Raw genomic sequence first — 27,031 nt, forward strand, 5'->3', positions numbered from 1 at the left:
GCCTAACGCAGCATTTGTTTTAACTCTCGATACCAGAGTTAAATTTATGGTGCGGCCAGAAAAAAGCCAGCAGAGCGTTAACAGCCCTTTTACCGCCGAACTCCAAATCTAGGCCTTAGTTTGTTCAAAATTATGCAGCAATTGATTAACTGGGCACTTTTTTAATCATTAAGCTATTTTCACATTAAATGTTTTAGGATGTCCCTTAAAGGGACAGTAAAGTTATAATTATACATTCATTTTCTTTCATGATTTAGGTAGAACATATGATTTTAAACAATTTTCCTATTTACTTCTATTATTTAATTTGCTTACGCCTCTTGTTATCCTTTGATGAAAGGTTTATCTAGGAAAGCTCATTAGGTTCTAGCTGCTGATTGGTGGCTGCATATATATACCGATTGTCATTGGCTCACCCATGTGTTCAGTTAGAAACCAGTAGTGCATTGCTGCTCATTCAACAAATGATACCAAGAGAATGAAGCAAATTATATAAAAAAGTAAACCGGAAAGTTGTTTAAAATTGGAAAATCATGAAAGAAAAGTTTTGCGTTTCATGTACCTTTAAGTGGAGGTGATGCATTAAAAGGTAAGCAACACTATCATTTGCCTTTATTGTTATTGTTTCTAGTAACTGGGTTGTAAAGATATACAAAGTCATATTTTAAGATACTTACTTAGCAAATGTTTACCCAAGAGAGGCATGTTTTAGCTATGTTATGTCTTTAAAGTTCAAAGTACTCATTGCACCCATTGCACTCTGTGAAAATAACTGCAATAACCATTAGTGAAAACTCATACGGCTAGATTTAGAGTTCTGCGGCCAAAGGGATGCGTTAGCTACGCGTGCTTTTTTCCCCCCGTACCTTTTATACAACGCTGGTATTTAGAGTTCTCAGAAGGGCTGCGTTAGGATCCAAAAAGGGAGCGTAGAGCATAATTTACCGCCACTGCAACTCTCAATACCAGCGGTGCTTACGGACGCGGCCAGCTTCAAAAACGTGCTCGTGCACGATTCCCCCATAGGAAACAATGGGGCAGTTTGAGCTGAAAAAAAACCTAACACCTGCAAAAAAGCAGCGTTCAGTTCCTATGGGGAAACACTTCCTAAGTCTGCACCTAACAGCCTAACATGCACCCCGAGTCTAAACACCCCTAACCTTACACTGATTAACCCCTAATCTGCCGCCCCCGCTATCGCTGACCCCTGCATATTATTTTTAACCCCTAATCTGCCACTCCGTACACCGCCGCAACCTACGTTATCCATATGTACCCCTAATCTGCTACCCCTAACCGCCACCGACCCCTATATTATATTTATTAACCCCTAATCTGCCCCCCAACATCACCGCTACCTACCTACAATTATTATCCCCTAATCTGCCGACCGGACCTCACCGCTACTATAATAAATGTATTAACCCCCCTAAAGCTAAGTCTAACCCTAACACCCCCCTAAGTTAAATATAATTTTTATCTAACGAAATAAAATAAATCTTATTGAATAAATTATTCCTATTTAAAGCTAAATACTTGCCTGCAAAATAAACCCTTATATAGCTACAATATAATGAATAATTATATTGTAGCTATTTTAGGATTTATAATTATTTTACAGGCAACTTTGTATTTATTTTAACCAGGTACAATAGCTATTAAATAGATAATAACTATTTAATAGATACCTAGTTGAAATAATAACCAAATTACCTGTAAAATAAATCCTAACCTAAGTTACAATTAAACCTAACACTACACTATCAATAAATTAATTAAATAAACTACCTACAATTATCTACAATTAAATCAACTAAACTAAATTACAAAAAAAAACAAACACTAAATTACAAAAAATAAAAAAAGATTACAAGAATTTTAAACTAATTACACCTACTCTAAGCCCCCTAAAAAAATAACAAAGCCCCCCAAAATAAAAAAATGCCCTACCCTATTCTACAATAAAAATTGTAAAGCTCTTTTACCTTACCAGCCTTTAAAAGGGCCTTTTGCGGGGCATGCCCCAAATAATTCTGCTCTTTTGCCTTTAAAAAAAACCATACAATACCCCCCCCAACATTACAACCCACCACCCACATACCCCTAATCTAACCCAAACCCCCCTTAAATAAACCTAACACTAAGCCCCTGAAGATCTCCCTACTTTGTCTTCACCATGCCGGGTATCACTGATCTGTCCAGAAGAGGGTCCGAAGTCTTCATCCAATCCGGGCGATGTCTTCATCCAAGCGGGGGCTGAAGAGGTCCATCATCCGGCTGAAGTCTTCATCCAAGCGGGGGCTGAAGAGGTCCATCATCCGGCTGAAGTCTTCATCCAAGCGGGGGCTGAAGAGGTCCATCATCCGGCTGAAGTCTTTTATCAAGCGGCATCTTCAATCTTCTTTCTTCCGGCTCCATCTTCATCCCGCCGACGCAGAACATCCTTCCTCCACGACGAACTCCTGATGAATGAAGGTTCCTTTAAGGGACGTCATCCAAGATGGCGTCCCTCGAATTCCGATTGGCTGATAGGATTCTATCAGCCAATCGGAATTAAGGTAGGAATAATCGGAATCAACCAATCAGATTCAAGTTCAATCCGATTGGCTGATTGGATCAGCCAATCAGATTGAGCTTGCATTCTATTGGCTGTTCCGATCAGCCAATAGAATGCGAGCTCAATCTGATTGGCTGATCCAATCAGCCAATCGGATTGAACTTGAATCTGATTGGCTGATTCAAGTAGCCAATCAAAATTTTCCTACCTTAATTCCGATTGGCTGATAGAATCCTGTATCTTGGATGACGTCGTGGAGGAAGGATGTTCCGCGTCGGCGGGATGAAGATGGAGCCGGAAGAAAGAAGATTGAAGATGCCGCTTGAAAAAAGACTTCAGCCGGATGATGGACCTCTTCAGCCCCCGCTTGGATGAAGACATCGCCCGGATTGAATGAAGACTTCGGACCCTCTTCTGGACGGATCGGTGATACTGGCGTGGTGAAGACAAGGTAGGGAGATCTTCAGGAACTTAGTGTTAGGTTTATTTAAGGGGGGTTTGGGTTAGATTAGGGGTATGTGGGTGGTGGGTTGTAATGTTAGGGGGGTAATGTATGTTTTTTTTTACAGGCAAAAGAGCAGAATTCTTTGGGGCATGCCCTGCAAAAGGCCCTTTTAAAGGCTAGTAAGGTAAAAGAGCTTTACATTTTTTATTGTAAAATAGGGTAGGGCATTTTTTTATTTTGGGGGGCTTTGTTATTTTATTAGGGGGCTTAGAGTAGGTGTAATTAGCTTAAAATTGTTGAAATATTTTTATAATGTTTGTAAATTATTTTTTTATTTTTTGTAACAGTTCTTTTTTTAGTTTTTGTACTTTAGTTAGTGTATTTATTTGTATTTATTTGTAGGTATTTGTATTTAATTTATTGATAGTGTAGTGTTAGGTTTAATTGTAACTTAGGTTAGGATTTATTTTATTGGTCATTTTGTATTTCTTTTAGCTAGGTAGTTATTAAATAGTTAATAACTATTTAATAGCTATTGTACCTGGTTAAAATAAATACAAAGTTGCCTGTAAAATAAATATTAATCCTAAAATAGCTACAATATAATTATTATTTATATTGTAGTTATATTAGGGTTTATTTTACAGGTAAGTATTTAGCTTTAAATAGGAATAATTTATTTAATAAGATTTATTTTATTTCATTAGATAAAATTATATTTAACTTAGGGGGGTGTTAGGGTTAGACTTAGCTTTAGGGGTTAATACATTTATTATAGTAGCGGTGAGGTCCGGTCGGCAGATTAGGGGTTAATAATTGTATGTAGGTAGCGGCGATGTTGGGGGCAGATTGGGGGGTAATAAATATTATGTAGGTGTCGGCGGTGTTAGGGGCAGCAGATTAGGGGTACATAGGGAAAATGTAGGTGGCGGCGGTGTGCGGTCGGCAGATATGGGGTAAAAAAAAATTAATAGAGTTGTGGCGATGTGGGGAGACCTCGGTTTAGGGGTGCATAGGTAGTTTATGGGTGTTAGTGTACTTTAGAGCACAGTAGTTAAGAGCTTTATGAAACTGCGTTAGCCCATAAAGCTCTTAACTCCTGACTTTTTTCTGCGGCTGGAGTTTTGTCGTTAGATTTCTAACGCTCACTTCAGCCAAGACTCTAAATACCAGCGTTAGAAAGATCCCATTGAAAAGATAGGATACGCAATTATCGTAGGGGGATCTGCGGTATGGAAAAGTCTCGGCTGAAAATGAGCGTTAGACCCTTTCCTGACTGACTCTAAATACCAGCGGGCGGCCAAAACCAGCGTTTTTGACGGCTAACGCAGAACTCAAAATCTAGGCGATAGATAATATTCTAATTATAGATATTATAGATAATGTTCTGCTTATAGATATTATAGATAATGTTCTGCTTATAGATATTATAGATAATACAGGGAGTGCAGAATTATTAGGCAAGTTGTATTTTTGAGGATTAATTTTATTATTGAACAACCATGTTCTCAATGAACCCAAAAAACTCATTAATATCAAAGCTGAATAGTTTTGGAAGTAGTTTTTAGTTTGTTTTTAGTTATAGCTATTTTAGGGGGATATCTGTGTGTGCAGGTGACTATTACTGTGCATAATTATTAGGCAACTTAACAAAAAACAAATATATACCTATTTCAATTATTTATTTTTACCAGTGAAACCAATATAACATCTCAACATTCACAAATATACATTTCTGACATTCAAAAACAAAACAAAAACAAATCATTGACCAATATAGCCACCTTTCTTTGCAAGGACACTCAAAAGCCTGCTATCCATGGATTCTGTCAGTGTTTTGATCTGTTCACCATCAACATTGCGTGCAGCAGCAACAACAGCCTCCTAGACACTGTTCAGAGAGGTGTACTGTTTTCCCTCCTTGTAAATCTCACATTTGATGATGGACCACATGTTCTCAATGGGGTTCAGATCAGGTGAACAAGGAGGCCATGTCATTAGATTTTCTTCTTTTATACTCTTTCTTGCCAGCCACGCTGTGGAGTACTTGGACGCGTGTGATGGAGCATTGTCCTGCATGAAAATCATGTTTTTCTTGAAGGATGCAGACTTCTTCCTGTACCACTGCTTGAAGAAGGTGTCTTCCAGAAACTGGCAGTAGGACTGGGAGTTGAGCTTGACTCCATCCTCAACCCGAAAAGGCCCCACAAGCTCATCTTTGATGATACCAGCCCAAACCAGTACTCCACCTCCACCTTGCTGGCGTCTGAGTCGGACTGGAGCTCTCTGCCCTTTACCAATCCAGCCCTTTATGCACACCTGATATAGGGTGTTGATGTCATTAGACCACACCCCTTCTCATTACAGAGATGCACATCACCGAATATGCTTAATTGGTAGTAGGCTTTCGAGCCTATACAGCTGGGAGTAAGACAACATGCATAAAGAGGATGATGTGGTCAAAATACTCATTTGCCTAATAATTCTGCACTCCCTGTATTGTGATTATAGATATTATAGATAATGTTATGCTTATTTGTTATTGATATGTTTGCTATAACCTGTCTGGTTGGTCAAGTGGTATAATTGTGTAATCTGTTATTATCTTTTGTTCAGTGTACTACACTTTAAGGTTAATTCCATGAGATTTTCTTTTGGTGGGGAAATTTTTCTTAAAGGGACATTGTATTTAAAATTGACATTCTCTGATTCATGTCATAAACTCGCAGTGGTAATGACTATACAAGTACATGTTTTTACACCTGTAAAGGGATTAAATGCATAGGGGACAATCCCAATCTTATCAGCCATGTTTAAATGCTATTTTTCAGATGCTGAAACACCTTTTTTGAAATTAGAGCTAGCACAAACTATAACACCATTTTCGTAATGGAAAAAGATTGTATAAAATATTGGAAAATTCATCCATATTATGGGGCCTATTTATTATTGTGCGAGCAGACATGATCTGATATTGCGGATCATGTCAGCTGCACATCGATAAATGCAGACAGCATACGCTCTCTGCATTTGTCACTGCACCAGCAGATTTTGTGAACTGCTGGTGCAATGCCGCCCCCTGCAGATTTGCAGTTAATCGGGGTGTCAATCAGGTGGATTTAAGACCGCATCCTCAGAGACTGCTTGTGCAATGCCGCCCCCTGCAGATTAGCAGCCAATCTCGCTAGCAGGGGGTGTCAATCAGGTGGATTGAAGACCACATCCTCAGAGACAGCGGACCAGTTATGGAGCAGTGGTCTTAAGACTGCTGCTTCATAACTGCTGTTTCCAGCAAGCCTAAAGTCTAGCGCAGAAACAGGTGCATCAAGCAACATTCGGAGCTTGATAATTCGGCCCCAATATATTGACAACATTAACTTCTGCAAACAAAATCCACCCATCAACAAGATATTAACTATTATTGGAAACAAAATTGATACATTGAATTAATTAGCAAAAGGCACTTAATAAAGTTAAAAACTGTAATTTTAGACATGTTTGACATATTCATCGTTAGTGTGTGGGATAGACATTTTCATGTCTATGTATTTATTAGACATATTTGTGATATCCCATAAAGCTAACAAGATCTGTAGAAAACACAAAATAAGGAAAACACAACCGCATCATTGTCAGATCTCTAAAAACTTGTGCATGGAGGAGGCCTCGCTAAGACAAGACTTACAGGTTTGCCTCATATACGTTGCAGTCATAATTTCTTTCTTTTTTTGTGTGTTTCAAGCAGATCTCATTTGGTGTACGTATATGGCTATTTTATACATTTACATATGTAAATTTGCCGACCACCCAAATTCTTCTATCTTTCGAATTTGAGAAGTGAAAAATGGTCCTGAAAATTTATTTAGTATAGAGAAATTGGATTGTGATGACTTTGAAAAGGACTATATTAGGTCCTAGACTGCAGCACACATGTAACTTGGGGAATGTCCAACTTGGGGAATGTGCAATTCCTAGCGGCAACAGGAGGATACATATATATAATGCATATTATGAATTAAAGTTAAGTGCATTTATTTGGTACAATACTGTGTGATCTGATATCTATTCAAAATGACAAAAAATAGTATCCATTAGACAAAGGTCTGGTGTAAGAATTAATTTGTGCTCATAACTGGCAAAACAAGGTTAAGGTAGCATTTGGTTGAGGTCTATTGTTTACTTCTTAAAGGCAAACACTGAGGTAAGTGGCATGGGTTTGGTTTGGGGTCTATTTGCAAATAATCTAAGCAAGCACAAGTGTCCTGGATGGTGGCAGATGTAGGGGGCGCTGATGAGTACTTGGGACCGTCAATAAATGTGACAACACCCCCAGTACTAAAGGAGTCAGCTGATATAGCTTTAAATGTTGTGCCAATTTGACATGTCCATTGCTTTAGCAGCATCAGGAGATATATATGAGTGGTGGCGGGTGTAAGAGGGCAGTGACAGATGTAAGAGGGTGGTGGCAGGTGTAAGAGGGCAGTGGCAGGTGTAAGAGGGTGGTGGCAGGTGTAAGAGGGTGGTGATAGGTGTAAGAGGGCAGTGGCAGGTGTAAGAGGGTGGTGGCAGGTGTAAGAGGGTGGTGGTAGGTGTAAAAGGGCAGTGGCAGGTGTAAGAGGGTGGTGGCAGGTGTAAGAATGTGGTGGCAGGTGTAAGAGGGCAGTGACAGGTTTAAGAGGGCAGTGGCAGGTGTAAGAGGTTGGTGGCAGGTGTAAGAGGGCAGCTGCAGGTGTAAGAGGGTGTAAGAGGGTGGTGGCAGGTGTAAGAGAGTGGAGGCAGGTGTACGAGGGCAGTGGCAGGTGTAAGAGGGCAATGGCAGTTGTAGGAGGGGGACAGTGGCAGGTGTAAGAGGGTGGTGGCAGTTCTAAGAGGGTGGTGGCAGCTGTAAGAGGGCGGTGGCAGGTGTAAGAGGGTGGTGGCAGGTGTAAGAGTGTGTAAGAGGGTGGTGGCATGTGTAAGAGGGTTGTGGCAGGTGTAAGAGGACGGTGGCAGGTGTAAGATACCGGTAAGGTGTAAGAGGGTGATGGCAGGTGTAAGCGGGCAATGGCAGGTGTAAGAGGGTGGTGGCAGGCGTAAGAGAGTGTTGGCAGTTGTAAGAGGGCGGTGGCCGGTGTAAGAGGGTGGTGGCAGGTGTAAGAGGGCGGTGGCAGATATAAGAGGGCTGTGGCAGCTGTAAGAGGGTGGTGGCAGGTGGTTGGTACCTTTTTGAAATGCCCCTTGCTTTAACTACAATTGTAAAATGCAAAGTTATAATCAATAGTGTATGTTTTCCTCTAAATTCTATAGTAAAAAGAAGGGGTTATTCTCATATAAATAAGGGGTTTTAGGTATTGTTATGTAATTTTGATCTGCACATAGGGGCTCCCATGAGCCTCTATGCAAATAAATGGACATGTATTCATACCAGGTAATTACTATTACCACAGTAGTTATCTGACTATTAAAACTTATATAGGGGCTTTATTTTAAAGAGGGGCTTAGGAGTTTAAAACAAGTGGTTTTAGGGTCTCTAGGACTTTTTGATGGCCTGTTATAAGAGTATATATATGGTATATTTTTTTTTATTTTTAAAAAGTTCTTAAACGTTAACCCCCAAGACGCACACCATTTGAAAGTGTAGGTGATTAGCTTTCAAATGTTGGGTCTTGATGGATCTTTAGAGCTTTAGGGAGCAGAGACTAAGAGGTCTAAATATCAACCCCTCCATCCAACTCCCTTAAGCCATGTTGTCCTTCCTGATTTTCTTGGGCTCGGTGACGTCATCATCAACATGCAATGCTGAACCTTAGACCACCAGGGATGCAGGGAAAGTACAGGGGGCGTAATAGGCTCCAAAAGCACCAAACTCCCCCATGACATCATGTGGTCATCATCCACGCTAAATACATTGGGGCAGATAATGAATATGTGTAGTCATTTGCACTTTAAATGTTTAAACAAAAAAGGAAGGATAGCATTACACGTGCATAATCTTGCTCACCAGTGCATCCTCCAGTTTTGATATGATGCATTAAAGCACAATTTTTAAGGTCTAAGACCAATTCTGACTATCTGTCTCATGGGTCTGATGTACTCATAACTGGAAAAGAATAGGATGAAGGGGCATGGGTTTGGTCAAGGGTCTAATGTAGAAATATATTTTAAGGGACAGTAAACACTTTTTGCATAAAAATGGTATTTGCCCCAAACTTCATTGATAGGCCAAAAACATAATTTATGCTTACCTGATAAATTTATTTCTCTTGTAGTGTATCCAGTCCACGGATCATCCATTACTTATGGAATATATTCTCCTTCCCAACAGGAAGCTGCAAGAGTCCACCCACAGCAAAGCTGCTATATAGCTCCTCCCCTAACTGCCATATTCAGTCATTCGACCGAAAACATGCAGAGAAAGGAAAAACCATAGGGTGCAGTGGTGACTGTAGTTCAAATGAAAAAATTACCTGCCTTAAAGTGACAGGGCGGGCCGTGGACTGGATACACTACAAGAGAAATAAATTTATCAGGTAAGCATAAATTATGTTTTCTCTTGTTAAGTGTATCCAGTCCACGGATCATCCATTACTTATGGAATACCAATACCAAAGCTAAAGTACACGGATGATGGGAGGGACAAGGCAGGTACTTAAACGGAAGTTACCACTGCCTGTAAAAAACCCTTTCTCCCAAAAATAGCCTCCGAAGAAGCAAGGTATCAAATTTGTTAAATTTGAAAAGTATGAAGCGCAGACCAAGACTCCGTCTTGTAAATCTGTTCAACAGAAGCCACATTTAAAAAAGGCCCAAGTGAAAACCACAGCTCTAGTAGAATGAGCTGTAATCCCTTCAGGAGGCTGCTGTCCAGCAGTCTCATAAGCTAAATGAATTATGCTTTTTAACCAAAAAGACAGAGAGGCTGCTGAAGTCTTTTGACCTCTCCTCTGTCCAGAATAGACAACAAACAAGGTGAACGTTTGATGAAAACTGTAGTAGCTTGTAAGTAAAACTTTAAAGCACAAACCACGTCCAATATTGTGTAATAGACGTTCCTTCTTTGAGGAAGGATTAGGATACAAGCATGGAACAACTATCTCTTGAGTGATGTACTTGTTAGATACCACCTTAGGAAAAAACCCAGGTTGGTACGCAGGACTACCTTATCCGTACGAAGGACCAGATAAGGAGAATCACATTGTAACACAGATAACTTGGAGACTCTACGAGTCGAGGAATTAGCTACCCAAAAGGAACTTTCCAAGATAAAGATTGATATCTATGGAACAAAAAAGGTTCAAACGGAACTTCTTGAAGAACCTTAAGAATCAGGTTTAAGCTCCATGGCGGAGCAACAGTTTTAAACACAGGCTTGGATCTAACCAAAGCCTGACCAAATGCCTGAACGTCTAGAATACCTGCCAGACGCTTGTGCAAAAAAATAGACAGAGTAAAAATCTGTCCCCTTTTAAGGAATTAGCTGACAACCCTTTTCTCAAAAACATCTTGGAGAAAAGATAATATCCTGGGAATCCAGACTTTACTCCATGAGTAACCCTTGGATTCATAACAATCAGATATTTACACCATATCTATGTTCAATTTTCCTAGAGACAGGCTTTCATGTCTGTATTAAGGTATCAATGACTGACTCGGAGAAGCCATGCTTTGATAACATCAAGCGTTCAGTCTCCAGGCAGTCCATCTCAGATTGATTCTATTTAGATGGTTGAAAGGACCCTGAGGTAGAGGGACCTGTCTCAGAAGCAGAGACCGTGATGGAAAGGATGACATGTCCACCAGATCTGCATACCAGGTCCTGCGTGGCTACGCAGGCGCTGTCAAAAACACCAAAGCCCTCTCCTGCTTGGTCTTGACCTCCGGAGGAAATCCCACTCCCCCGGAAGAAAAGTCTGACGACTTAGAAAATCCACCTCCCAGTTCTCAACACCTGGGATATGGATAGCTGATAGACAAGAGTGAGTCTCTGTCCAGTGAATTATTGTAAGACTTCTAACATCGCTAGGGAACTTCTGTTCCCCCTTGATGGCTGATGTAAGCCACAGTCGTGTATATTGTCCGACTGAGTATGATGTACCTCAGAGTTGCTAACTGAGGCCAAGTCTGAAGAGCATGGAATATCACTCCCAGTTCCAGAATATTTATTAGAAGGAGGGTCTCCTCCTAAGTCCACTATCCCTGAGCCTTCAGGGAGTTCCAGACTGCATCCCAACCTAAAAGGCTGGCATCTATTGTAACAATTGTCCCATCTGACCTGCGGAAGGTCATACCCTTGGACAGATGGACCCGACATAGTCACCAGAGAAGAGAATCTCTGGTCTCTTGGTCCAGGTTTAACAGGGGGACAAATCTGTGTAATCCCCGTTCCTCTGACTGAGCATGCATAGTTGCAGCGGTCTGAAATGTAGACGTGCAAACGGTACTATGTCCCTTGCCGCTACCATTAAGCCGATTTCATTCATGTACTGAGCCACCGAAGGGCGTGGATGGGATGAAAAAAACACGGCAGAAATTTAGAAACTTTGACAACCTGGACTCCATCAGGTAAATTTTCATTTCTACAGAATCTATCAGAGTCCCTAGGAGGGAAACCCTTGAGATTGGGGATAGAGAACTCTTTCCTTGTTCACTTTCCACCCATGTGATCTCAGAAATGCCAGTACTACGTCCGTATGAGACTGGGCAATTTGGATGTTTGACGCCTGTATCAGGATGTCGTCTAAATAAGGGGCCACTTCTATGCCCCGCGGTCTAAGGACCGCCAAAGCGACCCCAGAACCTCCATAAAGATTCTTGGGGCTGTAGATATCCCAAAGGAAAGAGCTAAAAACTGGTAATGCCTGTCTAGAAAGGCAAACCTGAAAAATGATGGTGATCTTTATGCATCACAATGTGAGGATAAGCATCCTTCAAATCCATTGTAGTCCTCTATTGACTCTCCTGGATCATAGTTAAGATGGTACGAATAGTTTCCATCTTAAATGACGGAATTCTGAGGAATTTGTTTAAGATCTTTAGATCCAAAATAGGTCTGAAGGTTCCCTCTCCTTGGGAACCACAAACAGATTTGAGTAAAAACTCTGTCCCTGTTCCTCTCTTGGAACTGGATGGATCTCGTACACAATGTAAGAATGCCTCTTTCTTTATCTGGTTTGCAGATAATTCTGAAAGGCGAAATCTCCCCTTTTTTGGGGGGGAATCTTTGAAATCCAGAAGATATCTCTGGGATATAAATTCCAATGCCTAGGGATCCTGGGCATCTCTTGCCCACGCCTGGGCAAAGAATGAAAGTCTGCCCCCTATAGGATCCGTTACCGGATAGGGGTCCGTTCCTTCATGCTGCCTTAGAGGCAGCAGCAGGCTCCTTGGCCTGCTTATCTTTGTTCCAGGTCCGATTGTCTCCAGACCGCCTTGGACTGAGCAAAAATTCCCTCTTGTTTTGCCTTAGAGGAAGAGGATGCCACACCTGCCCTGAAGTTTTTAAAAGGTACGAAAATTTGACTTTTTTTTTTTTTTTTTTTTTTTTTTGCCCTTGATTTAGACCTATCCTGAGGAAGGGCATGACCTTTTCCACCAGTGATATAAGCAATAATCTCCTTCAAACCAGGCCCGAATAGGGTCTGCCCCTTGAAGGGAAGTTAAGTAGCTTATTTATTAAAGTTACGACAGCTGACCATGATATAAGCCATAGCGCTCTGCGCGCCAGTATAGTAAAAAAACAGAATTCTTAGCCGTTAGTCTAGTCAAATGAACAAGGCATCAGAAAACAAAGGAATTGGCTAGCATAAGCTTGTCAAATATATTCATCCAATGGAGTCGCTTAACTGTAAAGCCTCATCAAGAGACTCAACCCAGAACGCCGCAGCAGCAGTGACAGAAGCAATGTATGCAAGGGGCTGCAGGATAAAACCCTGTTGAATAAACATTTTTTATCCATTGGATCTAAAAAGCACAACTGTCCTCGTCAGAGGTAGTGGTACGCTTAGCTAGAGTAGAAACTCTTCTCTCCACCTTAGGAACTGTCTGCCAGAAGTCCCGTGTGGTGGTAACTATTAGAAAACATTCTTCTAAAAAATAGGAGGGGAAGAGAACGGCACACCTGGTCTATCCCATTCCTTATTAAAAAAATTTTAGTAAACCTCTTTAGGTATTGGAAAAACATCAGTACACACCGGCACTGCATATTATTTATCCAGTCTACACAATTTCTCTGGCCCTGCAATTGTACACATTCATTCAGAGCAGCCAAAGCCTCCCTGAGCAACAAGTGGAGGTTCTCAAGCATAAATTTTAAATGTAGAAATATCAGAATCAGGTTAAATCATCTTCCCTGAGTCAAAAAAAAAAATCACCCACAGACTAAGCATATTGTGAGGTAGTATCATACATGGTTCTTAAAGCGTCTGTATGCTCTGTATCTACCCCCAGAGCTAATTGCTTTCCTTTAATTTCAGGTAGTCTGACTAATACTGCTGCCAGAATATTATTCACCACCTTTGCCATGTCTTGTAAAATAAACGCTATGGGCGCCCTTGATGTACTTGGCGCCATTTGAGCGTGAGTCCCTGAAGCGGGAGTCGAAGGGTCTGACACGTGGGAAGAGTTAGTCGGCATAACTTTCCCCTCGACAGAATCCCCTGGTAAAAGAAACGCTATGGGTGCCCTTGATGTACTTGGCGCCATTTGAGCGTGAGTCCCTAAAGCGGGAGTCAAAAGGTCTGACACGTGGGGAGAGTTAGTCGGCATAACTACCCCCACGACAGAATCCTCTGGTGATAATGTTTTTAAAGACAAAAAATGATCTTTATTGTTTAACATGAAATCAGTACATCTGGTACACATTCTAAGATGGGGTTCCACCATGGCTTTAAAGCATAATGAACACAGAGCTTCCTCTATGTCAGACATGTTAGAACAGACTAATAATGAGACTAGTAAGCTTGGAAAACACTTTAAATCAAGTTAACAAGCAAATATATAAAACGTTACTGTGCCTTTAAGAGAAACAAATTTTGTCAAAATTTGAAAAACAGTGAAAAAAAGGCAGTAAAACAAACGAAATTTTTACAGTACATGTAATAAGGTAAAAGAGCATTGCACCCACTTGCAAATGGATGATTAACCCCTTAATGCAAAAAAACAGATTAAAAAAAAATAAAAAAATGACATAGACGTTTTTAAAAACAGACACAACAAACTGCCACAGCCAACAGTGGGAAGCTTCAGTTAACTGTTTCTATGCAAAATTTAAGCCAGCCATGTGGAAAAAACTTAGGCCCCAATAAGTTTTATCACCAAACATATGTTAAAAAACAATTAAACATGCCAGCAAACGTTTTGTTTTTTTTTAAATAGGTTTTTTATTGAGATTATTGACAAAACAACATCAAGTAAACATGTTACATAAGCATTCAGAAACATTCTTTTAAACCATGACAATATTTAGGAGTTCAAGACTGTACAATAAGCACATATAGGTAAAGAATATTCATGAGAGAACCCAACATGATATCGCTATATTCCTATGTAACTGGCAAAACTGAAACCTCATTTTCTACTTTTTAGTATTTCCCTCTCTTAATATAAGGAGCCACTTTTGGGCTCTTGTCGCCTATAATGATGTCTAGAGGGAGTGGGGTGATAAGAATAGTCTCTCTTGGACATATGTCTAATCAGAATAACATTGTCAACTGATTTAAAGAAGATATTTAGGGCGCGGAACAATAGGGTTGTTGTGAAGTAAAGACATATGGTGCTATTGGGAAAGAACTATGATAAAGATGCGGCATAGAAAAGAGAAGCCGCGTAGTTAGTTCTCCTGTAAAAGGAGGTTCTTTATGGTGGTGGGGGGGAAGGAGGGGGGGGAGGAGGTGATAATGATAGTAAGCTAAATGAAATAAGTGACTTAAGGGCTTAGAGATTTGTTGCGAATAAAAAGGAGGGTAGGCGAGTATATATAATAGATAACAGGTGCTTAGTATACTGAGTAGACTGGCTTCAGTATTGCAGGGCAGCATAGACATGTATACATTCATAGAAACATATAGACTACTGGATGTATATCAAAATTACAACTCACATCAAATGTTTTCTGGAAGTCAACACTACTAAACAGGTATTGGATCTATGGAAATATATCTATCATTTAATACTATGTTGCCAGGCCTACAATATATGCTGAGTGAAAGCTTTATAAAGAATAGATCTCCAAATAATAATTCTGCATCATACAGTTACAAGCTACAGCCTAAGATAAGCCAATGTTAATATGTAAAGGTGATCAACTCAGTGAATAAGAAATCCCTGATTTGACAAAGCATATATATGTATATGTCAATAGCAACTAAATCCTTTACTATCAGGCTAAAATGCCTTCCTGGTAAGAGAGAAATAAAAACAACTCCACTATGAGAAGTGTAGCTATTAGTTAGACATTACAGTGAAAGTAGGGAGTATGAATTATTCACAAACTTTGAAGTGTTATACCCTGCCGTCCAAACATGGGCCCTATGTCTAAACAGCAGGCAAAACAATTATATATATGGGTGTATAATTATCAAAGGATTGTACATTTCTAAAAAATATAAAATAAACCACTGTGCTTCCTGGTTTAAGGCAACCAAGCTGCAAATGAACTACAGATATATGGGTATTGGCAAACAAGCATAACTAAACAAGAAACTGGCAAGGTGTAAAAATGTCTCTCTGCAGGAGCTTAGTTAGAAGAGCATGCTCTAACCAACACCGGACTTGTGAGACTGTAATATTCTTCTCTGCAGCGCTGTTCTTCTCTACAGCGTAAATATCAAAGATGAAATAGCTCTAAATTTAATAGATATCAAAAGTTAGGTCCACTTAGAACTTATTTAAGTGAAAAGACTAGATTTACAGAAAAGTTCTGCAGACTGTGTCAAACTTAACCAGAAAACAAACTGGTGAAAAACAAGATAGTCAGTATCTTCATAATGCATTAAGTCTACGTAGGTATAAGGTGATCTGTCATAGAGCTAGGGCTGGGTTCCCGTGCAGTGCGGGTCTTCTAATTGTTTCTGGAGCCCCAAAAATGCCTGGTGTGGATTCTGAAGCAATGATCAAGCTAACCAATGCCTGTCTGATCAATCGAACCCCACCTGTGAAGGGGTAGCTTCCCAGTATGCACGGGGCTCAGTACTCTCATGTGCATGGCCTCAGTACTGTCAGAGAGAGACCCCCATGTATAGCTTGCTGGCGGCAGCCGCTTGCCGTTTGAGCGCCAAGAATGGCCTGCAGTTAACTTGGTGAGTACAGTCATGCTAAGTTCCTCACCTGCAGTGTTAAGCGCAAGGGGTATTCTCTCCACATGGCCGCCGGCTGCAATCACTGTGTGTCCCGCAACTGTGAGTGAGTTCGGAATTGAGGTGCGATCTGTGTCGATGTGTAGCTTTGCAGGCAGATCAGGGCAATCTACCGACTCAATCTCCATAATTGTGCCCGCCTCATAGTCAGCTCGATCACTGCAGCAACCAGTAGTAAGGTCGCCATATTGGGGAAGTGCAGGCGGGGAACACAGGGGCCTAGGGGTAGGCGACTCTGCATGGTCATCTTGGTCCAGGGTATTATGATCGGCCACCAAGTTAGGGGTGATATGTGCAAACGAGCCTGTCGCAGAATAGCACTCCACTAGAGTCGCTTCCATCTTCGCAAAATGTTCATGCAGGAGATGCGTCACGGCTAGTTCCCAAGCTTTGAGGGCCTTCATCTTGCTCAAATCTTTAAAGAGGTGCTCGTAGTCAGAGGCATCCATTGACACACCACTTGGGTCTGCGGTGACAGAGGGAGCAGAGAAACCCTTTGTGGGATAAGAAATTATTATTTTAAAGGCAAATAGATAGTTTAAAGTTAGTTAAAGCCAGGAGCTGCACTCAAGAGCGTCTGTCTCCCTCGGTAGTTGGCTCCTCCCCCAACGCCAGCAAACGTTTTAAAACACATTTTTACAAGAGTATGTATCTCTATTAATAAGCCTGATACCAGTCGCTATCGCTGCATTTAAGGCTTTACTTACATTACTTCGGTATCAGCAGTATTTTCTTAAGTCAATTCCATTCCTAGAAAAATATTTTACTGCACATACCTTATCTGCAGGAAAACCTGCACGCCATTCCCCCTCTGAAGTACCTCACTCCTCAGAATGTGTGAGAACAGCAAATGGATCTTAGTTACGTCTGCTAAGATCATAGAAAAACGCAGGCAGATTCTTCTTCCAAATACTGCCTGAGATAAACAGCACACTCCGGTGCCATTTAAAAATAACAAACTTTTGATTGAAGAATAAACTAAGTAGAAAGCACCACAGACTCTCACGACCTCCTATCTATGTTGAGGCTTGCAAGAGAATGACTGAATATGGCAGTTAGGGGAGGAGCTATATAGCAGCTTTGCTGTGGGTGGACTCTTGCAGCTTCCTGTTGGGAAGGAGAATATATTCCATAAGTAATGGATGATCCGTGGACTGGATACACTTAACAAGAGAAAAGTAAATTTGGTAACCTACATATTTCACAAAATGCTGCAAATTATCTGCATCAGCTACAACTTGCAAAACATTTGCTCAGAGCAATAGGCAATGTAACTTACAGCTAGCTCTAATTGGAAACTAAAGGAGATATGGTAACGATGCTGTCAGGGTTTTAAAGTAGTTTTTCAAATCATCAATAAACATTTATTTTGTATCAAGATCTTTTGCAAATCAGTACTTAGTTTCAGATATATATTGTGCATATATGGCAAAAATTAATTTAATATTCATTTAAATGTTGTGTGTATCTGGGTGGTTGTTGTTAGGGTGGGTGTAATACTTTAAAGGGATAGTAAAGTCCAAATTAAACCTTCATGATTCAGATAGAACATGTAATTTTAAGACACCTTTATAATTTACTTTACTTCCATATGGAGCTTGAGGGCCCGCTGCTCCATAACCTGTCCGACTGCTCTGAGGAGACGAACAGACATCGCCGCAATTCAACTCGATTGAATACGATCGGGTTGATTGACACCCCCTGCTAGCGGCTGCTGGTGCAATGCTGAATGCGGAGAGCGTATTGCTCTCCGCATTCAGCGAGGTCTGTTGGACATGATCCACAATGTTGGATCATGTCCGACAGGCCTTTCAAAAATAGACCCCATTATAACACCATCTAATAAAAATGATGTAAAAAAAATATTGCACAAAAAAGTTATAAGGCAAAAGGGCTGCGTGTGTATATATATATATATATATATATATATATATATACACACTATATATATATATATATATATATATATATATACTGTAAATATATATATATCATCAAGCCACTCTGGGGTACGTTACATGGAAGATGACAAAAGACTTTGCTTGACCTGGAGGCATTTTGCCAAGGCGAATGGGCAGCTATACCACCTGCAAGAATTAGGGACCTCAGAGACAACTATTTAAAAAGACTGCACGCTGTCATTAATGCTAAAGGGGGCAATACAGAGTATTAAGAACAAATGGGTATGCAGACTTTTGAATAGGGGTCATTTCATTTTTTTTATTTGTTGACATGTTTTGTTTTATGATTGTGCCTTTCTGTTATGACCTACAGTTGAAGTTGAATCCCATAATAAATAAAAGAAATGTGTTTTGCCTGCTTTCACATGTTTTCTTTAAAATGGTACATATATTACCAATTCTCCAAGGTTATGCAAACTTTTGAGCACAAGTGTATATATATATATATATATCCATGTCTATATTTGTGTACATATGTAGTTATATATTTGCATTGCAGCCCTTTGTAGTTAAGTAGATGAAAACATGAAAAAAATACATATTTATGCAATTTTAATTTTTAAAAAAGTGTTATAGTGCATATCTACTGTAAATATTTCACATTCCAATGTTCTGCACATAGCAGAATATGATCTAAGTATATATATATATATATATATATATATATATATATATATATATATATACTATATATATGAATATATTGAGCCTGCCAATACCCACACCTCCATTAAAACATTTCACTGTACCTGTACTACAGCATTATCCAATACACACAAAAAAAAGTGACAAGACTTGAAATAACCTTATACCTGGGGAATTGAAGGCTATCTAATCTCTTGCTACAGATGACTCTGTTACTACTGATGACTCTATTGTCATCCAATCCGCCGATAAGGGCGGTGCTATTGTTGTATGGGACTATACATAGTACAGAGCAGAAGCTTTACATCAACTACATGATGGGGTGACATACCCCAGATTATCCGCCAATCCCACTAGCACAAAAAACAGGTTGACAAAGTTCTTAGTCCAACTTTTAATGCAAATATCATTGATGAGGATGTGTATTCTTTTTTGATGGTGGACAAACCGATATGTCCTATTTTATATCTTTTGCCGAAAATACACAAAAGATCCTTAACACAACCTCCTGGACGTCCTATTGTGTCCGCCAGGGGCTCTTTATTACAGCCCATTGCAAAATATCTAGACTATTACCTCCAACCTGTAGTACAGAATACTAAGTCATATCTGACTCATTTGAACTAATCAACTTACTAAAATCACAGACTGATATCAGAGAATCTGATTTACTAGTGACTATGGATGTGGTGAGTCTGTATACAGTGATCCCACATCACCATGGGATTAAAATGGTCAGACGTATACTTATTGGGAACCATCAGTATAGCGGACCCCCAATAGAATTTTTGTTACATCTTCTTGAACTCTGTTTGGAAAATATATTTTTTCGGTTTGAAGAGGAGTATTTCCTCCAAACACTGGGAACGGCTATGGGGTCAACTATGGCCCCAGCATATGCCAATATTTATATGGCTATGTATGAAGAATGAAATATTTTCTTTTTCACCCACCAGTCTATTTTTTTCTATCGCCGCTATATTGACAATGTGTTCCTGATCTGGAGGGACACAAAAGAATCATTATTGTCATGGTTTGAGGGCCTGAATACATTAGATTCTACTATAAAGGTTCAAGACTGAAGCAGATCCAAAGAAGGTTAATTTTTCCGATCTTGAAATGTATAAGGTACTAGCCACAGAAGGTTGTCAATTACAGACTACCCTGTACAATACACACTGACAGGAATTCCATTTTTTTTTTTTTTACTTTATTTTTATTATCAATAGGCAAACAAATAACCTGGCCAACATATATTATCACAACAATTCACTGCACAGCAGTACAAACAATGGTACTCTCCCTGATGAGAACAAAGTAAAATAAGAATAAATAAGAAGTGGTAACAGGTATAGGAGCAGATGTTCTAAATCATAGTCCTCAGTTGGTAATTAATCCATAAGTCTTCACCCCCTAGTGGGGGCAATTTGTTTCCGTGTTGCCTATTGAAAAACTTTTCTTTGTAACTTTTATCAAACATTTGAAAACTAAAGCACCCCGTAGCCACCTGTGAGCTTCGGGATGAAAGATACCAAAATAGAAAAGACATCAGTCACATTAACATACATATCTATCTATTGCTGTGATTTTTAACTGAAGCATTAAAACATACAGTGCGTTGGTTACAGGGCATCATTTAACCTCTGATGGCAGTCTCACATACCTTTTGCATCGCTTATAAACCTAGGTCATCAGATCAGATATTTCATTCACCCCTAAGATTTGCTTCCATCATGTAGATGGTGTTTTTGAAAGGATATAGGATTTGTTTCTCAGTTGGGAGATGTAAAAACTTTAAAAATAGTCTCCATTTACCAATGAAGCGTGCCACTCTTGTATTGATGTCACATTGTTCACGTAATAGGGTTGTCAACATCATTTGTTTAAAAAACCTAATGGATGGCGCTTCTCTATGAAGCCATTTGTGGAAGACACATTTTCTGGCCAAGTATACAATTGATAAAAAAAAACTTCCTATCCTGTCGCGTAGCTGTCAGTTGGTCAAAGAACAAAATCTGTCTGGGTGTGAGGGTGATAGACCTAGATGTTTTTTTGGAGAGCCAGAAAGATACCTGATTCCAGTATATGCAGAGCTTGGGGCAATACCAAGTATAGTGTAGGAAATCTGGGCTGGGTAAGAACATTTGCCACAAACATTAGAAAAGTCCTTCCTCCATTTACTTAATCTACTTGGGGTGAGGTAGTCTTTGTATAAAACGCGTATTTGAGATTCCCTAAGGTCAGCTGCAAGTGTTGCGGACCATGTGAGGCTTAAACTATCATAAATGAGTTTGGTGGAGGACATGCTGGGTAACTTCCTACTCCATACAGCTAAAAGGTTTGATTGTGTTACGGGGATTTTGGTCTGTATCAGTGTACTGTAAATGGGGGATATGGCAAATTTGTGTATCTGAAACTGTGCGACAGTCCGAGCCAAAGGCGACCTGTCCCAGAATGCCCCACAACTCTGCATTAAGTATTTTCGGCATACAGTATCATAGGGTAGAAATTATTTTGTGGCCGTGTCTATCAACTTGTCTATGTTATCTATGCCTAAAACCTTACAGGTATTAAAGACAGGGTACATTGAGCCAGGTAGGAACCTGGGATTTCCCACAATGGGCAGGTCTTTAGTGTGGCTAGGGTCCCAAGCCAGGGTTCTAGTCATAGCTCTCTAACCCAAGAGTATGTCTCGAAACATAGGGTGATATTGGATAGTGGTTGGCAGTTCAGATAAGGAGGCATGTGGTAGAAAGGAAGGGGACACTTGGATCAGTGAGGCCTCCTCCAAGTGAGCACTGGATAAGTGTTGAGTATTCAGTTTCCAGTCTAATGCAAACTTTGCCAGGGAAGCCCAGCTATAATAAAGGAGGTTTGGTAGGCCCAATCCTCCCTGCAAGTACGGGAGATATAATTTATGTGTGCCTATCCTAGGTTTACCCCCCTTCCATAGAAAGGTCTGAAACGTGCTATTGAGGAGTGATATATCTTTTCGTCGTAACAGAAGGGGCAGCATTTGCATCGGGTACAGGAGCCTAGGCAAAACCAGAATTTTAGCAATATGTACTCTACCCGTTAAAGAGAGCGGTATATTCTGCCAGGCAGTTTTAACTTGTTGAATAATGGGGGCTATGTTTTGTCGATACCATTGATGCGGATTAGCAGAAATGTGTATGCCTAGGTAGGTTAGGTGGGTGTCAACCGTGTGAAAAGGGTACGAGAGTGCAGCATCCTTTGTTTTAAGATTCAACCATAAAATTTCTGACTTTGAGACATTTATCTTGTAACCCGAGAATTCTCCAAATAGCTGAATCGAGTCTAGGATTAATGGGACATAAGTCCGCGGGTCTGATATAAAAAGTAGCATGTCATCCGCGTAAAGGGCAATTTGGAGTCTGTGGGAATTCAGGTTAATGCCAGGGAAGACCGTTTGTAAATAGATCGCTAACGGCTCCAGTGCCAAATTAAATAGGAGTGGGGAGAGCGGGCAACCCTGACGGGTTCCTCTCTGGAGGTAGACTGGTGGGGAGTAGAGATTATTAATTAGCAGATAGGCCATGGGATTGGAGTAGACAATTTTTAAGAAAAGAAATGAAATGGCTCGATATTCCAAAGCCTTCCATGGAGAGAAAAAGGTGGGCCCACTCCACCCTATAAAAGGCTTTCTCTGTGTCTAGAGACAACAGGAAGGTCTCTGGGAGGGCACAGATTGTTCCATCCTGCTTTGCAAGTCAGTAGTGGGTTACTGCATGGAGGACTCTTCGAATGTTGGCTACCGAAGACCGGTTGACAGTGAAATCATGGGGGAGGATGTGCTTCAATCGGTTTGCCAGCAATTTGGTTAATAATTTGTAATCAACGTTTAGAAGGGATATGGGTCTGTACGAATCAGGAATGGTGGGGTCTATCCCTAGTTTATGTATAACTGTAATGTTTGTGGCAGAAAAATTAGCAGAGGGAGCACATTGTTCTGTTAAGTAGTGATCAAAAAGTGTGGTTAGTGTTGGGCAGATTTGATCAGATAACAGTCTATAAAATTCGGTTGGGAGCCCATACGTGCCAGGGGTTTTCCCAAGAGCAAGTGATTTAATTGTTTGGAGCACCTCCTCTTGAGAAACTGGGGCGTTTAAATTGTCAGCTTGGTCGGCCGTTAGCTTGGGAAAATAGATCTTATCCCAGAACTTTCTCTGCGCATTCTCCTGAGCCGGCTGCGATTGATATAGCTTAGCATAATAATTTGCAAACGGATATTATGTCAGATAGACTATTTGTTAAGTGGCCTTGACTCTGGGACCCCTCTATTTGCTTGTTTGATTTTAACCAAAGAAGCTAAAAACCTCCCTGATCTGTTAGCATGTCTCTGAAAGTACCCTTGTCTTCTATTTTCCTGGCGTATTGTGTTTTGCAGTAAAAATGTGTCTCTCTCCCTCTTCTCCACAAAGTAAGAGCACCTATTAGTTGGGGTAGGATATTGGCAGTATCGGGTATAGGTCGTCGTCAGTTGTGTGTTGTAGTGTTCCTGTTTGCTATTATGAAGGCGTTTCTGTTTAGAAAGATATGCAATTATATCACCTCTAAGGACCGCTTTGGCCGTTTCCCAAAAAACAGTTGGAGTATTGATGTGTGATCTGTTATTAGCCACAAAGTAATCCCACTGTCTCGTTAGATACATATTAAAGTCCGGGGATTTTATGAGATGAGTTTGGAAGCGAAATACTCATTTGTTAGTTGGTTGAGGAGATTGTAAAAGTGTCAGAGAGATAGGGGCATGGTCTGAGATGGTGATGTTAGTAATCTTAGCATCTGTAATCAGTAGCTCCATGGAGTTAGAAGTAAGAAAAATATCAATTCGGGATAGCGTATTGTGTGCTCGAGAAGCACAAGTATAGTCTTTGCCTATGGGGATATGTCTCCGCCATATATCTTGCACTCCCAGTGAGTTGTAAAGGATGCCAAACACTTTATGTTTAAATCTTTTTATTAAATTTTAAAAGTATACAACATAACAAAGACAAAAAACAAATGATCATGACATCAGTCTTGTTATCTCTACTAGGTCGTGAACCGAAATGAGCGACCATAGCACCAATTTTACAAATGAAATCTTATGGTTCAGTTCCTAGAATACTGCACATGTGAATAGGGCCTAGAATAATCATTAATAATTAACCAAAAACATCACTATTAGTTTTGCAATGTCCATATTTCCAAACCTTTGTCTGACCTAGATTTCGGAATCTCCGCTAAAATCCTGGATTATCAGACATTTCCATATTTTATCTTCATCTGGACTGATACAAACAGAAAGTATAATCATGTCATTTCAACTAGGCCCAAATTCAAGACTTCATAACAATACATCTAGTTAAGCAAAAAATGAGAAAAAAATAGAAAAGGAAAAAAAGAAAGGAGAAAAAAAAAAAAAAAAAAAAGAGGATGAAAGACGTAGATAAACCCAGCTATTTGGCTAAGTATCTATTTAGATAGTCTTTTAATTTAGTTGGGTCTAACGAGGTAAATCAGAAAGAAAAAGTAAAGTAAAGTAAAGTAGGGTGCCCGGCCCTCTCCCCCACCAATACCACATTCACTGAATCTCAGGTACCAGGAAACCTAATCAACCTTATCTATCTTGAATCCCATTAAGTGTCCAGTAAAACCAAACTCTATCGAATTGGGCTTGAGTATCTAAGATCTTAGAAGCGGATTCATACATGCGGTGAGTCCACGAGATTTTATTCCTTACTTCCTCCCAAGGAGGAGCCCTATCTTTCCAGTATTTTGCAATACTTATTCTTGTAACCGTGCATAGTATCTTAATAAATGTATTTATCTGTTTGTTAAATCGAGGAATAGGATCATTTAATAAAGCCTGCGCTGGGGTTAGTTGAATCTGTTCGTCTAGGACCTCTCCAAGGAGGGAGGATAAATGAGCCCATGTGGGCTGTATAATAGTGCAGTCCCACCACATATGGCGGTATGAGCCTATCTCCCCACAGCCTCTGTAACAAAGGTTGGTATTAGCCGGGGACATATGTTGAGTTTTGACCGGGGTCAGGTACCATCTGTATATAGTTTTAATCGTGTTCTCCCTCAGATCTGTGCTTAGCAGTCCTGTACAGGCTGAGTGAAACAGGTCATCCCAATCCTTCTTATCTTTATGTATGTGTAAATCTTCCTCCCATTTTAAAAGTATAGAGGATTTGGAAGAATTAGTCAGCGATTGGATCTCCAGATATAATCTGGAAATCGCTTTTTTAGGTCTATGTTCAGATTGCAGTAAGAGTTCTAAGGTCGTGTGTGTTTTCGGGCTAGGTGTTTTAGTATATTGCTGTATTGTTGAGTTAATCTGGAGATATTGAAACCATAGTAGTTTCATTGGAGCCAATTTGTCCTGTATCTGGACAAAAGACTTGGATTTCCCCCCCTCCAACCAATCTGCCACTCTATATAATCCCTTATTGCCCATTTATCGGCTATAATCTGAATGTCGTTTGAAAGGAGATATCTAATTGGGCACATCAGTGTTTCAGTAGGTAAAAGCTTCTGCTGTTTAGTCAACAGAGACCATAAGCGTGTAGTATTAGTTAGGATGTGTGAGCGATATTTATTCTGTATAGTTCCTGTCGGGTGTTTGTTCCATAGGATATCATCTGTGTGAGAGGATCCTCTTAGGTCAGCTTCTAGTCTAGTCCACATTACTCCCTCCCCATTTCCCCCCGTGAGCACTGTCTGTGCCAACCTCGCTGCTCTATAATATTCCAATAGGTTAGGGGCCCCAATCCCCCCCAAGGTCCTATGCTTTGTGATTAGTGTAGCTGGGATTCTGGCCATTTTCCTCCCTCTAATGAATGTTATCAGTTCTGCCTGTAGAGTTTTCAATTCTGAAGTTGGGATTTCTATAGGCAGTGTCCTAAATAGGTATAATAGACGGGGTAGGATTGACATTTTCACTGCCGCTAGTCTGCCCATCCACGAGAAAGTGTATGTTTTCCATTTCTGTAAATCTTTCCTAATGTCTCTATAAATAGGTGTATAGTTATATTTATGCAGTTGATAAATCTGGGGGGTTAGGTGGATCCCCAGGTATTTCAGAGAGTGAGTAGACCATTTCAGGTCGAAGTTCAATTCAATAAGTTTTTTAGTGTGTCGCGGTAGACCCAATGGCAACGCCTCACATTTGTCTAGATTAATTTTGTATCCCGATATTTGGGAAAAGTCCTCTAATGTTTTATATAAGTTGGGTAAAGAGATAAGGGGTCTAGTCAGTGTAAGTAAAATATCATCTGCAAAAAGTGATAGTTTGTATTTCCTGTCTTTTATCATAACTCCCGATATATCGGGCATCAGTCGAATTTTGGCCGCTAGGGGTTCTATACAAAGCGCGAAAATAAGGGGTGACAGGGGGCAACCCTGTCTTGTGCCATTCAGTATGGGGAAATTTTTAGATTTGTAACCTGAGACAGAAACAATAGCTGATGGAGTTGAATATATCCTGTTCAAAGCTTTAATAAAGGCACCTCCAAATCCCATCCTGTGTAAAACTGTTTTCATATATCCCCAGTCTATTCTATCGAATGCCTTCTCCGCATCCAACGAGAGGAGCAGAGAAGGCATCCAAGAGCTACCCACATAGTCTATAATATTCAGCAGCCTGCGAACATTATCTGGCGCTTCCCTCTCCTTAACAAAACCCACCTGATCTGGATGGATCAGCTTTGGTAGGATGTATTTTAATCTATTAGCTAAGATTTTTGTGAGTATCTTCAGGTCTTGGTTGATAAGTGAGATAGGTCGGTAGCTGGAGCATAATTTAGGGTTTTTGCCGGATTTTGGTATCACCACAATCTTGGCTAGTAAAAGGTCGTCAGGAATGTTGTGGCCTTCTAGGATATAATTACAGAAATCAGTGAGATGGGGTACTAGTGTTCCTTTAAATGTTTTATAATATTCGCTGGCAAACCCGTCTGGCCCTGCTGCCTTTCCGGATTTAAGGTCTTTTATAACTCCTAGGACTTCTGTTGTCGTTATGGGTGCGTTTAAACTATCATAATCTTCCTTTGACAAGGTGTTAAGTCTCGCCTCTTCTAAAAAT

Source organism: Bombina bombina, chromosome 2, assembly GCF_027579735.1.
Source record: "Bombina bombina isolate aBomBom1 chromosome 2, aBomBom1.pri, whole genome shotgun sequence".
NCBI classification, from domain to species: domain Eukaryota; kingdom Metazoa; phylum Chordata; class Amphibia; order Anura; family Bombinatoridae; genus Bombina; species Bombina bombina.